This window comes from Benincasa hispida, chromosome 11 (genome assembly GCF_027475165.1).
Source record: "Benincasa hispida cultivar pf3 chromosome 11, pf3_genome.v1.1, whole genome shotgun sequence".
Lineage (NCBI taxonomy): Eukaryota > Viridiplantae > Streptophyta > Magnoliopsida > Cucurbitales > Cucurbitaceae > Benincasa > Benincasa hispida.
The window spans coordinates 18075236-18095950 of record NC_143488.1 but is presented as its reverse complement, the minus strand read 5'-3'; the positions used below and the strand labels follow the sequence as shown (position 1 = coordinate 18095950).

The 20715-nt window shown below is 30.0% G+C and overlaps 1 pseudogene across 1 annotated transcript; it reads left to right on the top strand.

The window, feature by feature from the left end:
* Window positions 1-1383: 1383 nt before the first annotated feature.
* Window positions 1384-14520, top strand: LOC120091727 (uncharacterized; annotated as a pseudogene). The gene is made up of 7 exons (XR_016524501.1): window positions 1384-1519; window positions 10876-11070; window positions 13008-13119; window positions 13271-13315; window positions 13375-13448; window positions 14150-14199; window positions 14280-14520. The product of XR_016524501.1 is annotated as an uncharacterized LOC120091727 (transcript).
* The last annotated feature ends 6195 nt before the right edge of the window (window positions 14521-20715 follow it).

Below are 20715 nucleotides of genomic sequence, written 5' to 3'. Positions count from 1 at the left end.
GGAGTATCACAGTTCTTAGATATGACAAGATTTCATGTTAATGATTCCGGACGAATAAGATGTCCATGCAAGAATTGTATGAATTCAATTTGGGAAAAGATAGATATTGTGGAACGAAATCTATTAACATATGGAATATATCCCTCATATTGTGAATGGGTATATCATGGAGAGTCAGTAAACTTATCTAGAAGTCATACAAGTCATTCAATACAGGATGTTGAAGTAGATAGTATAGAGAGTAAGGCTGTCGAAGAAAATGAGATGTTGAATCTTATAAACGATTTACAAGTTCCAATTGAAAACGAAAATGCAAATGAAGGAAGGATTGAGAATGAAATGTCCTTTAATGGTCAAGAAAGAGATACCACTAACTTATTCGAGGATTTAATGACCGAAGCACGTAATGAATTATACCCTGGGTGTTCGCAATTTTCGTCCTTGAACTTTTTAGTGAAATTGATGCATATCAAAGTTCTAAACAGCTGGAGTAACAAATCGTTTGACATATTGCTGGAATTGTTAAAAGTAGCGTTTCCAGCTGGCACCTCTATACCTACTTCCTTTTATAAAACCAAGCAAAAATTGTGTGATTTAGGCCTAGATTATGAGTCTATTCATGCATGCAAATATGATTGTGTATTGTATTGGAAAGAGTTTGCAGATTTGCAACAATGCCCTGTTTGTGGTGAGTCTCGGTACAAAGTTAATGATGGCAAGGGTAAAAAAATACCACATAAGGTATTGCACCATTTTCTATTGATACCGAGATTAAAACGATTGTTTGCATCAAAAGAAAGCGCTTTTAAGGGGAGGAGGGGGTTGAGATTGGGTGGGTAGAGTTTGTTTGTCGTGGTGGGTGGGTAGAGTTTCATTACACCCGTTTTGTCCTTGAACTTGGTTATCTTGTGTATTTATGAATGTTTACGAAATTTAATGTGTTGTGGTGGGGGGGGGGAGGGTTAGATAAACCATTTTGGGGACGAATTTGAGTTTTATGTGTGTTGGTCATTGTTTACTCGTTTTGTGTGTGTTTTTGATGTTCGGGAGGTTCCATGTTTGTCGTGGGGGGTGGGTAGAGTTTCATTACACCCGTCTTGTCCTTGAACTTGGCTATCTTGTGTATTTATGAATGTTTACGAAGTTTAATGTGTTGGGGGGGGGGGGATTGAGATAAACCATTTTGGGGACAAATTTGAGTTTTATGTGTGTTGGTCATTCTTGAGGCGTTTTGTGTGTTTTTGATGTTCGGGAGGTTACATGTTTGTCGTGGGGGGTGGGTAGAGTTTCATTACCACCCGTATTGAAGTTTGAACGTGTTGTGGATGTTTATCGATATAACATTTCAATCAGAAATGGGAAGGGGATGTGGTAAAGCATAGAATGGGAAGGAGTAAGGTGATAAAGGAAGAATGGAAAGAGGAAATGCAGATAGGCGATAAACATGGAAGGGGAAATGGAGTAGTGACAAAGGAGGTGGGGTGCGGGAAAGGTCGACTACTGTTAGGTGGGGATAGTGGTAGCAAAAAAGGAAAGAGGGAAAAGAAAGATAGAGCGGTTGGGCGACACAAATAAAAGAAAAGGGAGAAGACAATTTTAAAAAATCCTCTCCCATTGTCGTGAATGACATCAAGAAAAGTCGTCTTTTTGACAATTTTTTCATTAATTGTCAAGATATCCTAGCCAAAAATGAAGCTAGGTTTCAATTGTTAGACATATTTAAATAATAATATGTTTAATTAAAGTATGGGCTATGTATGTGGATTAATAATTTATCACATTGGGTTATTTTATTAGATTGAGCCTAATTAATTAAGGCCCTAGATTCCTAATTGAGTATGGACTTAATGGGTAGAAGCCCATTCCTAGTTAATTAGGGTTTAATGGGAACCCTAATTGAACTAGTATATAAAGAGACCTTAGGCTATGGTCCCCGATATACCAAAACAATAAGCACTCAGTCTTTCTTGAATCCCATCTAGAGAGAGATCCCACTAAGGGCATTCAGAGTTTTGGTTGAGGAAGACCATAGTCATCCATCATCATCTTGAAGCTATCATCAATTTTGCAATGGAATCCGTATGTTATTCTTGACAATTTGACATGAATGATCCTAGGGTTTATCTATTCAATATAGATATAAAGAATTTATGCTAACAAGTGGTATCAGAGCATGAATTTCATGTTGGATTGTTAGTTTATGCATTTTCCATTGGCATTGTTGATTAAATTTTGGTTTCGGTAAAGAATTTAAAGAATTTTTTTAAAAAATGGTCGGCTTACTATAGCAGCGTTGTAAACTCATCGACGGTAGGATGGAAATCTCGGCGGTCATTTTTTTCTTTGGCAATATGTGTTCTTGCAACCCGTATTCTTGTCTGTGGTATTTGGCATACCCATCACCGATTATGAATGATGTGCTAGTGGTGGATTAAAGTGATTTTTTTTTTTGTTGATTATTTTGATTGAACGTGGTTTCCTAAAGTTTTTTTTTAAAAAAAAAAAAAAAAATCTTAGTTCTATTATTGTCAAAATTAAGGATGTTCAGTTCAACATTCTTGACAAAAGTCCACCAATGTGATGAAATCCACTGGAAAAAAGTTAAAGACCGATCGAAGGAGTTAGGTCTTTAGTTGCTGCAAGTTTTACCCATCAAGACTTTCGGTTAATGACTGACTGGAGTTGCCGTTGGGCGAAGGTATCGGTCAATTACCGATTAAAGTCTTGCCGGCGGTTCTTGGTTTTAATTATCAGTTTTTTTTCTTTAATTCTTAATGGATGACTTTATGAGTTCGATTTTAAATTTGATTAATAATGGAAAAGTTAATGTTGTCGCTGTTTTTTTTTTCTTTTTTTTTTAACTGAAAAGTTATGTTAATACTTAATTGATGAATATGAGTTTCAAAAAAAAAAAAAAAAAAAAACTGAATTGTGATTGATAATTTTGGACACAGGTGGTTTTTTTTTAAGGTTAAAAAAAAAAACTGATTGAATTTAGTGAATTTATTTTTTAATAGTTTGATAATATTGAATTTGTCAACTATTTGGATTAATTGCTGATTAAACTTCTTGCCCGCATTTCTAAGTTTTATTGATTTATAACTTGGTGAAATTCTTGGAAAAGGTTCTCAGTTTTTTATTGATAAGTTTGTGAATTAAAATCTACAATTTGATTGTTTTTGTGATATTCACATGTTTATGTTACTTTAATTGTATTATGTGTATGCAATTATTAAGTGAATTTTGTAAAAGACCATTTGGTGTTCTTCCTCTTTTATTTTTTGTATAATAATATTATTATATTATTGTATCTTATATTTTAGATTGAATTGGTAAAAAATAATATGTTACCAAAGTAGCATCTATTATCTAGATCGTTTTAATTATGAAATATAAGATGTGCATATTCATGAATTTATGCGGATAATTATCGGCCTAAAGGAAGATAATTATTTGGCCAAATTGTGGGTATGCATGTGGTAATGAGTATGTGGCAATTATAAGGATTACTCATGTGAAAAGTAGTCGGTCCAAAGAAAGGCTATTTTTTTTTAAAGAGTTAATTGTCAGTACTTTGATTATTACGTTGAGAGGTATCTTGTTAAAGGGGCCCACCATATATATAAAATTATTTTGTTATATTTTAATTGTGAGCATATGTTTTGTTGTTTATTGTTTCAGTTGGTCTTACTCAAATGTCTGAAAATCTGAGTTCAATCCCTAAGTTGAATGGATCAAACTTCAAGATTTGGAAGGAAAGCCTAGAGATACTTCTCGGGTGTATGGATTTGGACCTTGCATTAAGGATCAATAAACCTACTTCTACTGAGGAACAACCGAATACGACTCATAAAGAGAAGTGAGAACGGTCAAATTGCATGTGTCTGATGAACATTAGGCACTCCATTCTGGAGTATTTTTAGGACTCTATCACGAAAAGTGAAAATGCCAATAAGTTCCTAGCTCAAATTGAGAAATATTTTGCTAAAAAATGAAAAAAGGGGAAGCAAGTAGTGTTTTTTACTTCTTTAACTTCCATAAGGTATAAGAGCAATGGGAACATAAGGGAGTACATTATGGAAATGTCCAATCTCGTAGGTAAATTAAAGGCATTTGATATGGAATAAATTTAGGTGCCAACAGATGCTCAGACGTCTTAGAACTAATACATACAGACATTTGTGGTCCATTCCCTACGGCTTTTTGGAATGAACAACAATATTTTATTACGTTCATAAACAACTATTCAAAATATGGGTAACAATCTTTGGACGTTTTCAAATCTTTCAAAGTTGAAGTTGAACTTCAACTTGGAAAGAAAATTAAGGCTGTCAAATCTGATTGTGGTGGTGAATACTACGATAAATATGATGGATTAGGTGAACAATGTCCAATGCCCTTTGCCAAATACTTAAAGAAATGTGAAATTGTCCCACAATACACTATGCGGGGTAAACCCAACATGAATGGTGTGGCAGAAAGATGAAATAAAACACTTAAGAATATAGTAAGAAGTATGATTAGCCATTCTTCTTTATCAAAATCTCTCTAGGGTGAGGCATTAAAGACCGCAACATATATCTTCAATAGGATACCTAGTAAAGCAATATTTAAAATCCCTTACGAACCATGGACACGAAAGAAGCCTAGTATTAGGCATCTTCACATATGGGGTTGTCCAATTGAGGTTAGGCCTTAAAGATCTAATGATAGAAAATTGGATTCAAGAACTATTAACTGCTATTTTATTGGGTATTATGAACACTCTTGGGGTTTCAAGTGATCCCACTTCTAGATCATTGTTTGAGACGGGAAATGCTAGATTCCTTGAGGATGTTGAGTTTGAGGGGAAGATAATATAAGAAAAGTTGTCTTGGAAGAAGAATTAGTTTCTTTTCCTAATGTAGTTATAGATGATGTTCAGGCTCCAATTCCTAACATCACTATTGAACCAATTATAGATTAAGACAACATTGAAGTCCTCATGGTTGAACCTGAGATTCAAACTCAACAACCTCAAGAAGTGTCATTACGGAAATCTACTAGAGAGAAGTGCAATTCTAGATGATTATATTGTGTTTCTTCAAGAACATCAAGATGATCCAATCAACTTCCAACAAGCTCTACAAAATTCTAACTCTCAAAAGTGGAGAAATGTTATGGAAGAGGAAATAAAATCCATGAAAGACAATGGCATTTGGTAATTTGTCGAATTGCCATCAGTAGTAAAACTCATAGGTTGTAAATGGATATTTAACACTAAAAAGGATTCACATGGCAATATCGGAAGATATAAGGCTCGTCTTGTTGCAAAGAGTTTTACTCAAAAGGAAGGCATTGATTACAAAGAGACCTCTCCAGTTTCATCGAAAGACTCTTTCAGCGTAATCGTAGCATTGGTAGCTCATTTTGATTTAGAGCTACACCAGATGGACGTAAAAACTATGTTTCTCAATGGGAACATTGATGAGACGACTTATATAGTGCAACCAGAAAACTTTGTGTCTGATAATTCAAAGTTTATGGTGTGCAAATTAAAGAAATCCATCTACGGTCTCAAGCAAGCCTCTCGTCAATGGTATCACAAATTTCATGAAGTGATAACCTCATTTGGTTTTGAGGTGAACATTGTGGAAGATTGTGTATATCACAAGTTCAGTGGGAGTAAATCAATCTTTTTGGTGTTATATGTTGATGACATACTCATAGTAGTAATGATGTAGGTTTATTGCATGACACTAAGAGATTTCTCAAAAGAAATTTTGAGATGAAGGATTTTGGTGATGCTTCTTTTGTATTAGGAATTGAAATACTGCGATATCGTTCTTAAGGTATTTTGAGATTGTCACAAAAGAACTGCATTGAAAAGATCTTGAGTAGATTTGGCATGAAAGACTGTGCACCAGGAGATACCCCGATCGCTAAAGGTGATAAATTTCATTTAGGTCAATGCCCCAAGACCACACTCGAGACTAATGAGATGCAGAAGGTTCTCTATGCATCGGCCATTGGAAGTCTAATGTATGCTCAAATATGCACGCGTCTAGATATTGCGTTCATAGTTGGAGTGTTAGGCAGATATTGGAGTAACCTAGGGATGGATCATTGGAAAGCAGCCAAACGGGTTATGAGGTATTTAAAGAGAACAAAAGATTATATGCTCACTTATCGGAGATCAGAAGTTTTGGAGATCATTGGGTATTCTGATTCTAATTATGCTGGATGTCAAGACACTTTGCGATCCACTTCAGGCTATATCTTCATGTTGGCTGGAGGAGCTGTATCTTAGAAAAGTGTTAAACAAACACTTATGGCTTCTTCTAACATGGTTGCGGAGTTTATAGCATGTTATGAGGCATCCAATCATGGAATATGGTTGCGAAATTTTGTCACTGGACTGCGGATAGTGGTTGGCATAGAAAGACCACTAAAATTATTTTGTGACAATAAGTCGGTTGTAATGTATTCCAACAACAACATAAGCAATATGAAGTCAAAGCATGTAGACGTGAAGTTTCTGGTTGTTAAAGAAAGAGTTCAAAATGGTCAAATTTCGATGGAACACATAGGAACAAACTCTATGGTGGCAGATCCATTGACTAAAGGTTTACCACCTAAAGTTTTTCATGAGCATGTTGCTCACATGGGTGTTAGTCACTTTTCTGATTCCATGGTTTAGTGGGAGTTTGTTATTGAGGATATTCTTTGATCTTATTTTGTTTATTTTCTATATAGAATAAAGTTGATGGTTTATGTTTTATTATCTGAACTTGTTTATCATGCATGCAGTTTAGCATAAAGTTTTTTTTTAGAATGATCTCATTAAGGAATTTGGACTAGTTGGAAACAGGCATGATCTAGATCACTTTGCATGTAGTTTCCATGCTATCCATCCATACTTGTTCTATGTCATTGAATGTATTGGAATTGGTGATCAAGGAAGGTTTAGTTATAAGGGTAGTGACGAAAGCCGCCTTGATTCCGTGCTAATACAAGAGATGGACCAGATTGAACTAAAGGGGAATTCTATTATTGAAATAACCTGTTTATGCGCGTTTAAGGTTTATGTGATTTAATTATATTAGGTACATAGACATAGCCCAAGTGGGAGATTGTTAGACATATTTAAATAATAATATATTTAATTAAAATATGGACTATGTATGTGAATTAATAATTTATCACATTGGCTTATTTTATTAGATTGAGCTTAATTAATTAAGGCCCTCGATTCCTAATTGAGTATGGACTTAATGGGTAGAAGCTCATTCCTAGTTAATTAGGGTTTAATAGGAATCCTAATTTCATTTCTATGTTAAAGAGACCTTAACAATAAGCACTCAGTCTTTCTTGAATCCCATCTAGAGAGATCCACTAAGGGCATTCGGAGTTTTAGTTGAGGAAAACCAGAATAATCCATCATCATCTTGAAGCTATCATCAATTTTGCAATGAAATCCGGTATATTATTTTTGATAATTTGACATAATGATCCTATGATTTATCTATTCAATATAGATATAAAGAATTTATGCTAACATCAATTTCCTACCCCACGCCATATAAGATAGTGTTAGGCATAGTTACCTAACTCGATGCTAATGAACTTGGCATCCAGATAAGTCCCAAAACATATATTTTTCTTTCCAATTTTGGACTAACGCCTACAAAAATGGCGTCGAAAATACCAACCTATCCCAACGACGTTCAAAAACGCATTAGGATAACTCTTTTCTCTTGATGGAGATTTTACCGTACTTTTCCCGACGCTTTTACAGGCGTTGCCATTGGAAAAGAAGAGATTTCATGCAATGAGTGAAAAGGAGTTTATCTCCAAACTGAAGTGTATTCATACCAAAAATATTAAATCAATATTCTAAATTTAAACGTGTATTCAAATTTTTATCCACGTTTTATTTCAGTTAAATTTATATTTTATTTTTCAAAAAATTGTCTATCTTTACTGATGTATTAGACCCAGTAGTAAAAGTTTTTATAACATTTTTAACATTTTTTTTTTAAAAAATATCTAAATACCTATTAGATACAACTTTGAGATCACAAACTCATAATGAAATCAATAATAATGACTAATTAAATAAAATCAAATGGATATGTACTATGATTTTTAATTATAAACATTAATCTATGTTTAAATCCACCTTATTACTATATTATTTAATATATTTGTTTTAGTTTTTTTAATACAATTGAATTATGAAAATTTGAACTACAAATTTTTTTGATCGTCAACACATTGTAAGTCGATTAAGCTATGCTAACTTTCAGTTTTTTTTTTTTTTAATGTTAACCCATAATAACCAATTTAATCTTTTTTTCATTCGATCAACAATTATGAAATAACAATAGCTAAAGTAAGCTTAGCTAAGTGATCTTTCTTAAGAGTCGAAGGTTTGGTCTCCACCCCACAATTATATTAAAAAAAAAAAAAAAAAAAACAATTATGTAATAACAATGATTTCCATTTGAATATTTTATGTGACCTTAATAAATAATAACAAATAAAAATAAAATTAAATCAGCTAAATATATTTATATAGTTATTTCATCAAAAAAATAATTATTGATATCAAGTAGTATTAAATATATCTATTTAACATTTAATAATAAAACTATGAAGACCATAATTAGATTAAGACTATGAGGTAATAAAAAATCCATTGTTAAAAAATAAACTTAATTGATAAAAAATGGCTAAAACAACTCAATTGATAAAAAGAAAAAAAAGAAAAAAGAAACTTGGTTGATAAAAAAATGGCTATAACAAAAAACTAGAAAGTCAATTGCCTTACAAAGTTTAGGTTTGTATCAATTTAAATCAGTCAAATCTAACCTCAATAACAAATCAAATAAAACATGCATTGAATTGATAATAAAAAAACTGTATTTAAATCATGAACTAATATATCAATTTAATCTTTAAGTTTTAATTTTATAAGTGTATCAATTAGACAATGAACACTTTCTTTCATACGTGGTTTGAAAAATATTATGCAAAATATAATTGTTTCAAGTAAATTTGTAGATGGTTAATAAGTGAATCAATTTAACCTTATTATTATTAAGATTATATTTGAAAATTGTTCATGCATTTAATTCTTAAACATATGTATACTTCTTCAATTTTTGGATTAATATAATGGAAAATCAAAACCAATGTATGGATAATTTTCAAATATTAATTGAGAGTCTAAATTGACCTGTTTATAAAAGTTTGTATATGAAAGTCTAACATAGAGGATGTAAATTAAAATATGTATTAAAATTTAGAATTTAAATTGATATAATTATTAGTTCATAATTTAAAATGATATAGTCAATAGAGTTTAAGAGTGTAAATTGATATTTTCAAAAAATACATGTACTAAAAAAATAATAAATTAAATTAATCATACAAAACAAATAACATGTTCAGAATACATTATTGGGATTTTTTAAATTAAAAAATAGATGAAAAGGTCGCGTGTCCCTGAAAAATGGTAAAAATGTAAAAATTTGTGTTGTAACTAGTAATTAATTAAAAATTTGAGATCAAATAAGGAATGAGTCAGATCGATGACAACACGAGTATAGTTAAATGACATAAGTTTATATTATCAATCGTGAGATTAGAGGTTCGATTCTCATACCCTACGTATAACTAGAAAAAAAGTTCACATTGATGATGTATTAAGAGGAGAATGATAACTTATTTGAAAAAAAAGTGTTGATTGAATTCTAATTGAGTGGTAGGTACATATGTCACATCATTTGATTTTATTTATGTGTTTCATGTAAATAAGACATGATCGAATTAAACATAACTCAATTTGATATAAATTTTGTACTAAAAAATTGAAAAAATAAATATTTTTTTCCTTTTTTAATAATATGTGTGTTGGAGGTAAGAGTGTTCAAAAAACCCGATAACCTGAAAAAATTGATCAACCCAACCTAATCCGTGTGGTTTGGGTTGAGTTATCAACTCATTTGGATTAGGTTAGGTTCAAATAAATGAAAATGTTGTTGGTTGGGTTGGTTAATGGGTTCACTTAATATAACCCAAACAAACCCGAACCAACCCGAATTTATTAAACTTTAAACTATATTTTTATTACTTATAATATAATTATTTATACATATATTGATTTTAATTTTATTTAATTATAATATTTTTTTGAATAATTTATTATTTAACAACTCTTAAAAATAGTTTCTTTGTACTTTAGAAAGAAAATTTTTACTATATAATTTGAAATTGAGTTGTTAATCTTAATTCAATATATGAAAATAATCAAATTAGATTTTTACATATTTACGTTTTGAATAAAATTTTAAATAAATGACCTGATTAACTCGAACCAACCCAACCCAAATATTTCATGGTTGGATTGGGTTCATTTTTTAATAAAGTTATTTGGGTTGAAAAAATTTACAACTCGAACAATTGGATTGAGTCTAAAAAGTCTTTCAACCCAATCCAACCTAGAACACCCCTAGTTGGAGGTTCAAACCTCGTATCCACTTTGTTATACTAAAAACAATAAGGTAAAAAATCATTTTTGGTTCCAGAACTTTCTTAAAAATAACAATTTAGTTTTTAAATTACTTTAAATTTCGTAACAACTTACATCATGTACTTTAAAATTTGTAACAATTTAATTTTTAATATAAAATTAGGTTTTTTATTCCATTAAATCTTAATAATAATTTTCATAAAAATAATTTTTATTATTGGAAACTCAAAAAAAAAAAAAAAAAAGGAATATTATTGGGGGTGGACCTCCTGGAGCTCAATAAAAAAGGTGGGTAAATAAAGCATTGAGTTCCATCGGGCGACTAAAATTGAACTCTGAGGAAGAAGGATTCAATTAAGAAGGCAAAACACATAAGGCTTCATCCGCAGCTCACAACTTCCAAATTCCGGCCTCCAACACCATTTCACGGCGGCGATCCGTCACTCCCTCAGTCGGCACTGCGGTCTTCCTGCGGCTGCGACCTTCTTCGATTCCATCTATTTCAAGCCGCCAAATGTCCTTCAAATGCTTTGCCATTTCCAAGTCATGTACTGGTAATACCCCCCTCACTCTCTCTTTGCTTCATCAGATTTTTTCTTTTTGTAAATGTTATTTTAAAGAAATTCGTTAACTTTTTTTTGCTTTAAAGTATTTTTTAAAAATAAAAAAATAAAAAACCCATTTGCAATAAAAATGGTCAATGATTTTTTCATTTTTATTTTTTAATGAATGTGTCTTGAATCTTGAGACCCATTCTAATTCTAATAAAAATAAATAAAAGGACTTATTTTTCTTAAATAGTTGTAACTTATTAGGGATGACCCACAATTATCAAGGACCATAGTAAGTTTCCACTAAAAAGGATACTTCTGGTCTCATATTGGAATCAATAACATAAGCCAGCTTATTACAACAAATGCGAGTAGAGGGATTGAATCTTTGATCTTTTGGAGAAGGAACAAAGCTAACTATCATTGAACTAAGCTCACTTCGACGTTTATTTTTAATTATAATATTACTTTAATTTACCCAAATTATCAGTATTAGTTGTGTTGGAGAAGGAGCAAAGCTAACTACCATTAAGAGATGTGGAAGGCATCATAGAAAGAAAGAAAGAAAGAGGAAAAAAAAAACTTAAATTTGAGAGAGATTTAATGCTCTGTATTTTTCCTTATATTTTTAAAAGTACACAAGCAACCCATATCTGTGGATAAATAAAATCTAAGAAATATATAAATAGGAAATTTGTTACCACATAAAATATGTGAGAAAAAGCCATAAGATCGCATACTTTTCTTCCATAATTTTTTTTTAAAAAATATGGCCTGGTTTTTTAAGGAAATTAGTAATAGGCGGTAAATACAAAATCTATAATTAGAAGCGTGATTTTAACCTATGAAAAATTATAAATATGACAAAATTCTCAAATTTAAATTTTCGTTTATTTCGTATTTCAATTTTGTCCTCTTAACAAACCAATGTTTTTCGATATATTAGTCAACTAATATACCACATTTAAAGTATATCCGTTGTATATTTTTTTCCATTGATATGTATATTTTTTGTATTTTTTGTTTCCAACCATATGAGTTATTACTCACTTTGATTTTTGTATTTGTTACATTTTTTCTTTATCCATTTTGTAGTTTTTCCTTTTAAATGATGTTGTTTCTTTCATTCTTAAGTACAAACGTACAATAAGTTGGAGAGATTCAACCTAAAACTCATTAACACTAAGTTTATTATACTCATTTTGATAATTTGGATGTATTTGAAATAACTAGAGAAAAAAATGTTTTTAAAAAAATCATTTTTATGATTTTTTAAACACTTAAATAACTAGTCATTGTCAATTGTTTATCAATATTATATCAAGAGTATTAAGTGTCTATCCGTATCAGACATATATTAGTAATGTATCAAATGTATCAGACATATATTAGTAATGTATCAAGTGTATCAAATGTATATCAATAATGTATCAAGTATATCAAACATATCAATAGTATCAAGTGCATCAATTGTATCAAGTGTATCACATGGTTTGAGATTTTATATATATATATATATTTGTAAAAGCAATAAGTCTAGAATATGAGTCTAACCCCTAAAATTAGAATACTTATTAATTGGGATCTAAAACCCTTAAAATCCAGCATTTCTTTGCTATTAGATTCAAACTTGGTGGTTCAACTGATTGGTAATTTAGTGTTATTTCCCCCTTGTTTAATTGAAAAAATGGAAAGGAAACTTATTGAGTTCTCATCTTAAATTTGAAGTTAGTAAAATAAGAATTGCTTGCTCAATTATATTTCATCATTTAAATTGTAATTTTTCATTTTTTTAATATAGAGTTTATATAAAGTAAAGTAGGTCAAATCACATGTTTAATCTCTAAACACTAAAAAAGTTAAATTTAAGAGTAAAATTTAATTTTTACCCCCTACAGATTTTACCACCCCTTTAATATCAATGTTAATTTTTATGGCAGATATCATAGTTATTGAAACTGCAAGGCTCCAGAAGCATTAGGGCCATATTCTCAGGGTATCATAGCCAACAATGTTGTATATGTGTCTGGCTCCCTAGGTTTAGTTCCTGAGGTAGCTTCTTTTTTGAGTAAATTATGTAACTTTTTTCAATGTCTAACTCGAACATAGTTCAAGTAATCAGTTAGGTACAATTACTTGTCCCAGGTTCGTGCACATTTTTTATGAGGTATAATTGAGTATGAATGTTTATGGTTTAATGCAGACAGGGGAATTGATCTCAGATGATATTGCAGACCAAACTGAGCAGGTGGTAAATTTTGTTGTTCTTTGTAGACCAAATTTCTAAGCAAATGAAATATTATGCAGGCCCTCAAAAATGTTGGTGCAATATTGAGAGCTGGAGGGGCTGATTATGATAGAGTGGTTAAGACAACTATTATGCATGAAATCTTTACATCTTTTTGCATTTATGACTTTTTTTTTTCCATCCAAAGTTGTGTATTTTGGAATATGGTCTTGGGATTTGGGGTTAAGTAACTCATTAACAGCTTATTTGGAATGACTTTGAATGATCTTTTAAGTGATTTAAATGTCATTTCAAACAGGCTCTAAGATTTAAGATCAAACGATTTCTCTCAAGCTAGTATTCATGATTTAAAATATTTGAAAATTATTAAATCATCAATTAACCCAAAAATTTAAGTTAACGAGTTGTGATAAGTTTAATTATATCAACCGTTTAACCGAAACTAAATGAAAACAAAATATAAAAGGTTAAATATCAAAATAATATTTATGCCTATTTTTGAAAGATAGGTTGTCGATGTGTAGACAAACAAAATAAGAAAATGAGAAAAATGAACTCTTAGATCTTTTAACTACAAAATTGTAACTCTCAAGTCGTCCATGTTTTTCAGGAGCAAGTTTGTATATGATTTTGAAATTGTTAAAATAAATTTTGGCTACATCCAAAATCACTCAGAATATGAATTTAATAATTTAGAATCAATTTAATTCTTGGTTAACCTTACACTATTAAATGCGATTTTATTAAACATGATAAAAAAGTGATTTTAGCAATTTCAAAATCACTCCCAAACATGCTCGTAACCGTTCCTACTTCATACTTTGTTTGTTGCAGGTTGGCTAATGTAGCAGACTTTACATTAGTGAATCAAATTTATGCTAAATGTAAGTTCTATCAAATGAACGATCCTTACTAATCGAGAATACAAAATTTAAATTTTGAAATATGGTGTTTTTTTGTGCAGATTTTCCACATTCCCCTGCACCATCTCGATCAACATTTCAAGCTGGAGCATTACCCAAAAATGCTAAGATTAAAATTGATGCAATAGCTGTGATTTGAAGTATATTATATAATTTTAAGGGCACATGACCTAGTTTTTGAATGCATCGTTATCATAAATATTTAATAAGTTGGAGATAGCTTATCAAGGGAAAATGCACCAAATTCTGTTTGGTTTGTGTATTATTTACCTTAGGCTTTATCTTGTTACCAACATTATTATTGTAATAACTTTACTTTCACTAACATATGCTTTCTAAGCTGTGGAAGTGGAAATAGAGCTAATAGAAGATGTCTTGGTTTTGGAGTGCCCTTCTCATTCCTTCCATGGTTAATTCCTAGTGCAAATTTTCTAATTAATGATGTTAATTTCATTACACTTTGACAAATCGAGAAAGGAATAAACAAGTATGATTTATATGTGAATCAATTAACAAATAAATATCTAAATTTTCTAATAGCTCGAAATAGGTCTAAGCTACTTTAGATGTTTGCTTTTACTTTTTACCGAAATTATAGGTTTGAGGGCTATTTCGTACATATAGATCATCGAAAACAAGGGGTAAAAGTCGTTGTCTTCCACACACTATCTCAAAAGGGGGATTTCATGCATCGACAAACTTAATTTTCTTTCATTAAAACACGGTTAAATAAATATATAATTTATGAAGGAAAATTTGGACTATTTCTTTCCGTTGATAGTTGTTAGCAAGATTAAATAATTCTCAATGTAGTAATGAATAAACCATAAACTTCAATTTTCAAAATTATATATATAGAATCATTTCAATAAGCATCCAAATTCAAAATACACCCAACAAAAGTAATCAGTTTTTTCTTTTCTTTTTTTTTTTTTTTAAAAAATATGGAATGTAAATAACATTTGATTGTAGATGAAAATATCTCTTCACAAGTTTCTGTATATTGAAAGCTTCATGGTGACAAGGATCAATGTCTCCCATATGAAAACAAAGTTTTGATTTCACTGTTTTGGAAGGCTTTGAGTTTTCTGACAAGAATGATTTTTCAAAAACATTGAGTCCTTTAAGTTCTCTATGAAGTTTTAAAATTTTGAACCCATAATTAATGGGAGCTCCTCTATTTATGAAACTTATGTGAGGCAATTTGAGTTTAGATTTGATGGTCTTTGAGTCCAAAACCATTGGATTTAAGTGATGTTTGGGCCAAAAGAGTCTATTGTTGAGCTTGGTTCAGTTTAGAGATTTTTACATAAAAAATCATCTTTGATTATAATTTTTAAAAATGTTTTTTCTAATTTTTGTAGATAGTTTTACATTTTTTTTTTAATTTTCGTGCATAATTGTTTTTTTTTTTTTTTTTTTTTAAATTATTCTCCTTTTTTTTTTTCCTGATTTTTCCTTATTGGATTGTGTGTAATCATTAATTGAGCCACCTTTTATTGTTCTTTGTGTATATTTAATATTTCCAAGAATGATGTTTCATATTCTAATGCATTTTAATATATTTTTTTTTGTTTAAAACTCTTTTCAATGATTCTTGTTTTTGCTCTACATATTTCTTTCATTTGGCAATAAAAAGGTTTGTGTTTTTTTTTTCTTCATTTCTCGATTTTTTGTATGCATTTTTTTTTTCCGTTGTCTTCATGTATTAGTTATCCTTCTCCACTCGTCTTTATCTACGTTTTTTGCATGCATTTTCTTCATGCATTCGATTTTTTTTTTTTTTTTTTAATGATTTTTCTGTTATTTCGTTTTTTTCTTGTTATTTCTGTTTTTTTCTGTATATATTATGTATACATTGTGTTTGTATAATATATATTATGTATATATTGTTCAATTTGTGTACTGAGAATGACCGTTATGAGAAATCTGTTTTCTTATGTACTGCCTTTTATAGATATCTTACTACTCAAAATTTATATACTGGGGTATATTAATTTTGTTATATCATGTATGTATATATGACATATATGTTATTTGAAAAATTTCATACTGAGGTATATATTGAATGTATTGTTATATGTGTTTGTATACTGAGAATGATCGTTATTATGATATAGAGAATTTTTAAATAATTATTATGCATTTATGTCTTATTATGTACTGCATTTTATAGGTACTCTTACTGTTCCAATTTTATATAACAGTCGTTTCAACAAGAGAGATAATTACATGGATTACAAAGTAGCTGAAATTGATTTTCATGATCGATAAGATAAGTAGTGTAGGAAATTGTGGTAACGTTGAGATTTTTGCATGCGTTAGATCTAAGGATTTTATGAAGAAGGATTTGAAACTTAGAGAAGATAATGACGTTAAATGGTTGTTCTGTATGATTTCTAGTGGTGTTGAAAAATTTTGCTCATTGATTGTTGTATTTTCAAATAACCTATCAATAGTCTTGGATGGTATACATCCCAATGAAGCTATGAGTAATACTAATGATGATGATGGTCGTTATTATGAAATAATTTATTTCTCGAAGATTTCCCTTAAGTTACAAGTTAATATTTATAATATGTTTCCTTTCAAAGATGTATTATTGAATCCTATACGAGCTATTGCAATTAGAGATAACTTTCAATCCCAGATTGTTAAACTAAATAAGCAAGTTTTGGTACTATGTTGCCTTGTCAATGAATGGATGTAAATAGTTGCCTCGTGCTCGTTAAAATGGAGATGATGGGAATTCTACGTGGATAATTATAATTTTTGATCATGAGCGTTCATGCTCTTTGGATATTGTGTTGACTGGCAATAGACAAGCATCATTTTATGTTATTAAGGAGTGCATCAAGAAGAAGATTAGCATTGATGGTAGTCATTCGATCACGCCTAAAGCTATAGTGAATTATATTCGATGATCACTTGAAGAATCTTTCAAGATGATTCCAGCATTTGCTTTTCAGTTGGCTGTGAGAAACCCTGACATATTCTTAATATATTGTTGTTGTTTTATATATCCCATTGTTTTATGTTACATAATTTTAATATACCGCACTATATATGATATATTTGTAGGTTCTATTATTGACTATAAACTTGATGATCATGGAAGGTTTTTATTTTTCTTCATGGCTTTATCTGCTTGTGTTTCAGGTTGGAAGCATTGTCGTCCTGTTATATCGGTTGATAGTACTTCTTTGAAGAACAAGTATGGTGGGACCCTTTTAACGGTGCGCCCCAGATGCCAATGATCAGATATTCCCCTAAGCGTTTTGTGTTGTTGATTCTGAGAATGACTGTTCATGGCAGTGATTTATGATCCATTTAAAAAAAAAATATTGGGGATCGGAACGATGTTGTGATCGTCTCATTCAACAATAATTTTGTAATTTAGCAAAATGTTTGACTTGTAGTTTGTAATTCAACAATAACTGTTCATAGCCAACTTGTAGTTAGTCTCAAATTAAAATTTTGTAATTTCGTCATTAATTTGAAAAACGACATGACAATTTGCGATTGGTCTAAATATTCTCATTCAACAATATGAAATAAGCGTACCCATGTAGGTTTTTTCTTGGATAGTTTTCAAATATTGAAACATGGACCAACTTATTTATAAATATAGTAAAATGTCATTGTCTATGAGTGATAGATACTAGTAAACATTTGTCAATGAATCTATCACTCATATACAATGACATTTTGTTATATTTGAAAACACTTTAAGTAGTTTTGACATTTAAAATAACTATCAATTTTTTCTTCTTCTGCCTTTTTTTAATGAAAAAACTATAGTATTGGTTTTTGTAGACTTGTTTGTAAATTTTATTTTAATATATACAAAGTAATTTATAATTATTAGTATTATTTCCTTGAGAATTATAGGGCAAAAGAGTAAAAAATTATACTTTTAGCCTAAGTTAAATTGTTGGGTCCTTGAGTTTTCAAATTAAAAAATTTAGCCTCTCAAATTTGAGCAGGTAGAATTTTGATCTCTCCATCCAATTTAACGTTAATTATCTATCAGAAGCTAACATGACAATGAATATTTTTCTAAAAAAATAAAAATATATTTTATAATTTTTCTAAACATAAAAAACCTAACCTTTTTACTTTTTACTTTTTCTTTATTTGTTTATTTCTCTTTCCATTTTTCCTTATTTTTCTTCCTCTCATCCATCTTCTGTGATGGAGAGAAATATCCAATAATAAAATCAAAGTCTTTATTATAAATAAAAAATTATCAATACAAGAAAGATAATTAATTCTTCTACTTATAGAACATTGGAATGCATATGAATCCGAATCTTAATTAATCAAAGAAATTAATCCTAATTAATTAAGGATGTGACAAAGATATCCCAATTTGATTTAATCCTACTACATCACATCTTTTTCCCTTCAATAGCTGTCGGTCCATTTCTTTCTCGTTCTTTCATCCCTCTCCTCCATTCTTCGTTATATTAAAAAAAATGGCAAGTATCAATTTATACCTCTAAACTTTGAGTTTTTTTTTTTTTTAAACAAGACCTAAACTTTGAGGTGTATCAAAATTTAAATCCTGAACTTTTGTAATTGTATCTATTTATACCCTCCTTCAAATTTAGTTTGACAATTATCGTGAGAAACTTATAATTTGAATAAATTAAACTCCTAAATTTTTATAAGCCAATCATTTTAAATCCTACATTAAGGTTACATTTTAAAATCATCTATGCATTAATTTTCAAATATGTATAAACTTTTTCAAAGGTTTTACAAAATGGATAATTAGAGTAAATGAATGGACGATGTTCAAACGAAATTTTATTTAAAAGTCTTAAATTGATTCATTTATGAAAATTTAGGGATTTAATTGATATAACTATAAGTTTCACAAAAGATTTTTCCAAACAGAATGAATTAGAGAGGATAAATTGATACACTTACAAAAGTTCATAATTTAAATCAATACAATTATTGATTTAAGATTTAAATTGATACAATCCAAAATTAAAAGAAAATACTGTTATCAACCATTAATGTGAGGAAAGAGATTAAGGTAAGTAAGTAAGGGAAAGAGAGGAAAAGAGAAAAAAAATGTCAAAATATATATTTAAAGTGCTAAAAATTACTTTTGTTATGAGATTAAATTATATTGTCTACCTTGGAGCATAAACTCACATATATTTTTGTTTTTTTATTTTACTCAAAAAGTCTCCACAATTTCATAATCTATTAAAGAGAGATATTATTCTTCATTTATAAATCTATGATTTTTTTCTCTGAGACTTTGTTCGCATTCCTAACACATTAAAATTGAGGTCAGCTATTATTTTAATTGAAAAGTAGAACTAAAGAATAAACTGATCCCTCTACACTTTTCTAAAGTTTGGTATAAAAAATATCCTCTAAATATAATCGCTCTCTTCATCAACAATATCTATTCAACTTTAATTAGCGATGGAGACTAGTTTAAAAAACATGATGATTTAACCTAAACTAACAACAATATAATATTGAAAGCTTGCTTAAAGTAAGCATAATTCAATAGTAATTGCATGTATATTCTTTCACGTAAACTTTGAGGTTCAAATCTTTGGGTCTATAGGTATATCGGAGAAATAATTTGGAGATAAAAAAAACTCCAAATATTAAACCAGAGAGAGAAAATAGAGATCCGAAAAGAAATATCTTTCCTGAGATCAATCCGTCTCCGGGATGCTCTGCAAGGAAGGCCGCCACGATCGTGGTTGCATCTCAAGTGCCTCGTCGATGTCGATCAGCCGCGATAAGAACTGCGATGTAGGCAGCTCCTCCTTCACCTCCACCACCTTATAATTACCTAGTAATATCTCTAGCTCCCTCTTTGTGATCTTGATCTTTACTTCCATTGTCGTCGTCGGAGATCTCGGAGCCTCGTCGTAGGCCATAAGGCTTCTCTTGACCATCTCCAAAGCCTCCTCATCGCTTATTTTTGACGATTTTCCACAGAAAAATTTGTTGCTCACACAGTTTCCCATGGTGATAAGGCTTCTAATTGTTCTAATCTCTCTAGAGAGAGAGAGGGAAAGAGAGGTGAGATTTGAAGAAAAAGAGATGGTTTGGTATAAATAATATAGATGATGAATGTTGTTGTCATGAATGGAAGGTGATGAGAACTGAAATAAGTCAATCCAAAAATGTCATGTCACATATGGAGCAAAAGCATATAAAAAATGATAAAAAAAAAAAAAGAGTGAGTAAAAGCAGTAAAGGGGTCACATGAATAGAAATTAGAATATAATGACTTTTAATTTTGTTATTCTTATTATTTGAATTATATATTTGTAAAATCACCCTTTTACCCCCTCCCAAAAAAAAATTCAAATCGAAGGGTAAAGATAAATTTAATATTATATCAACATTTTAATACTCTCCTTACTCATAAGAGTTTGAACTTAGAACTTTCTACTTTGTTATCATATTAATTAGATTATCGAATGAGTTAAA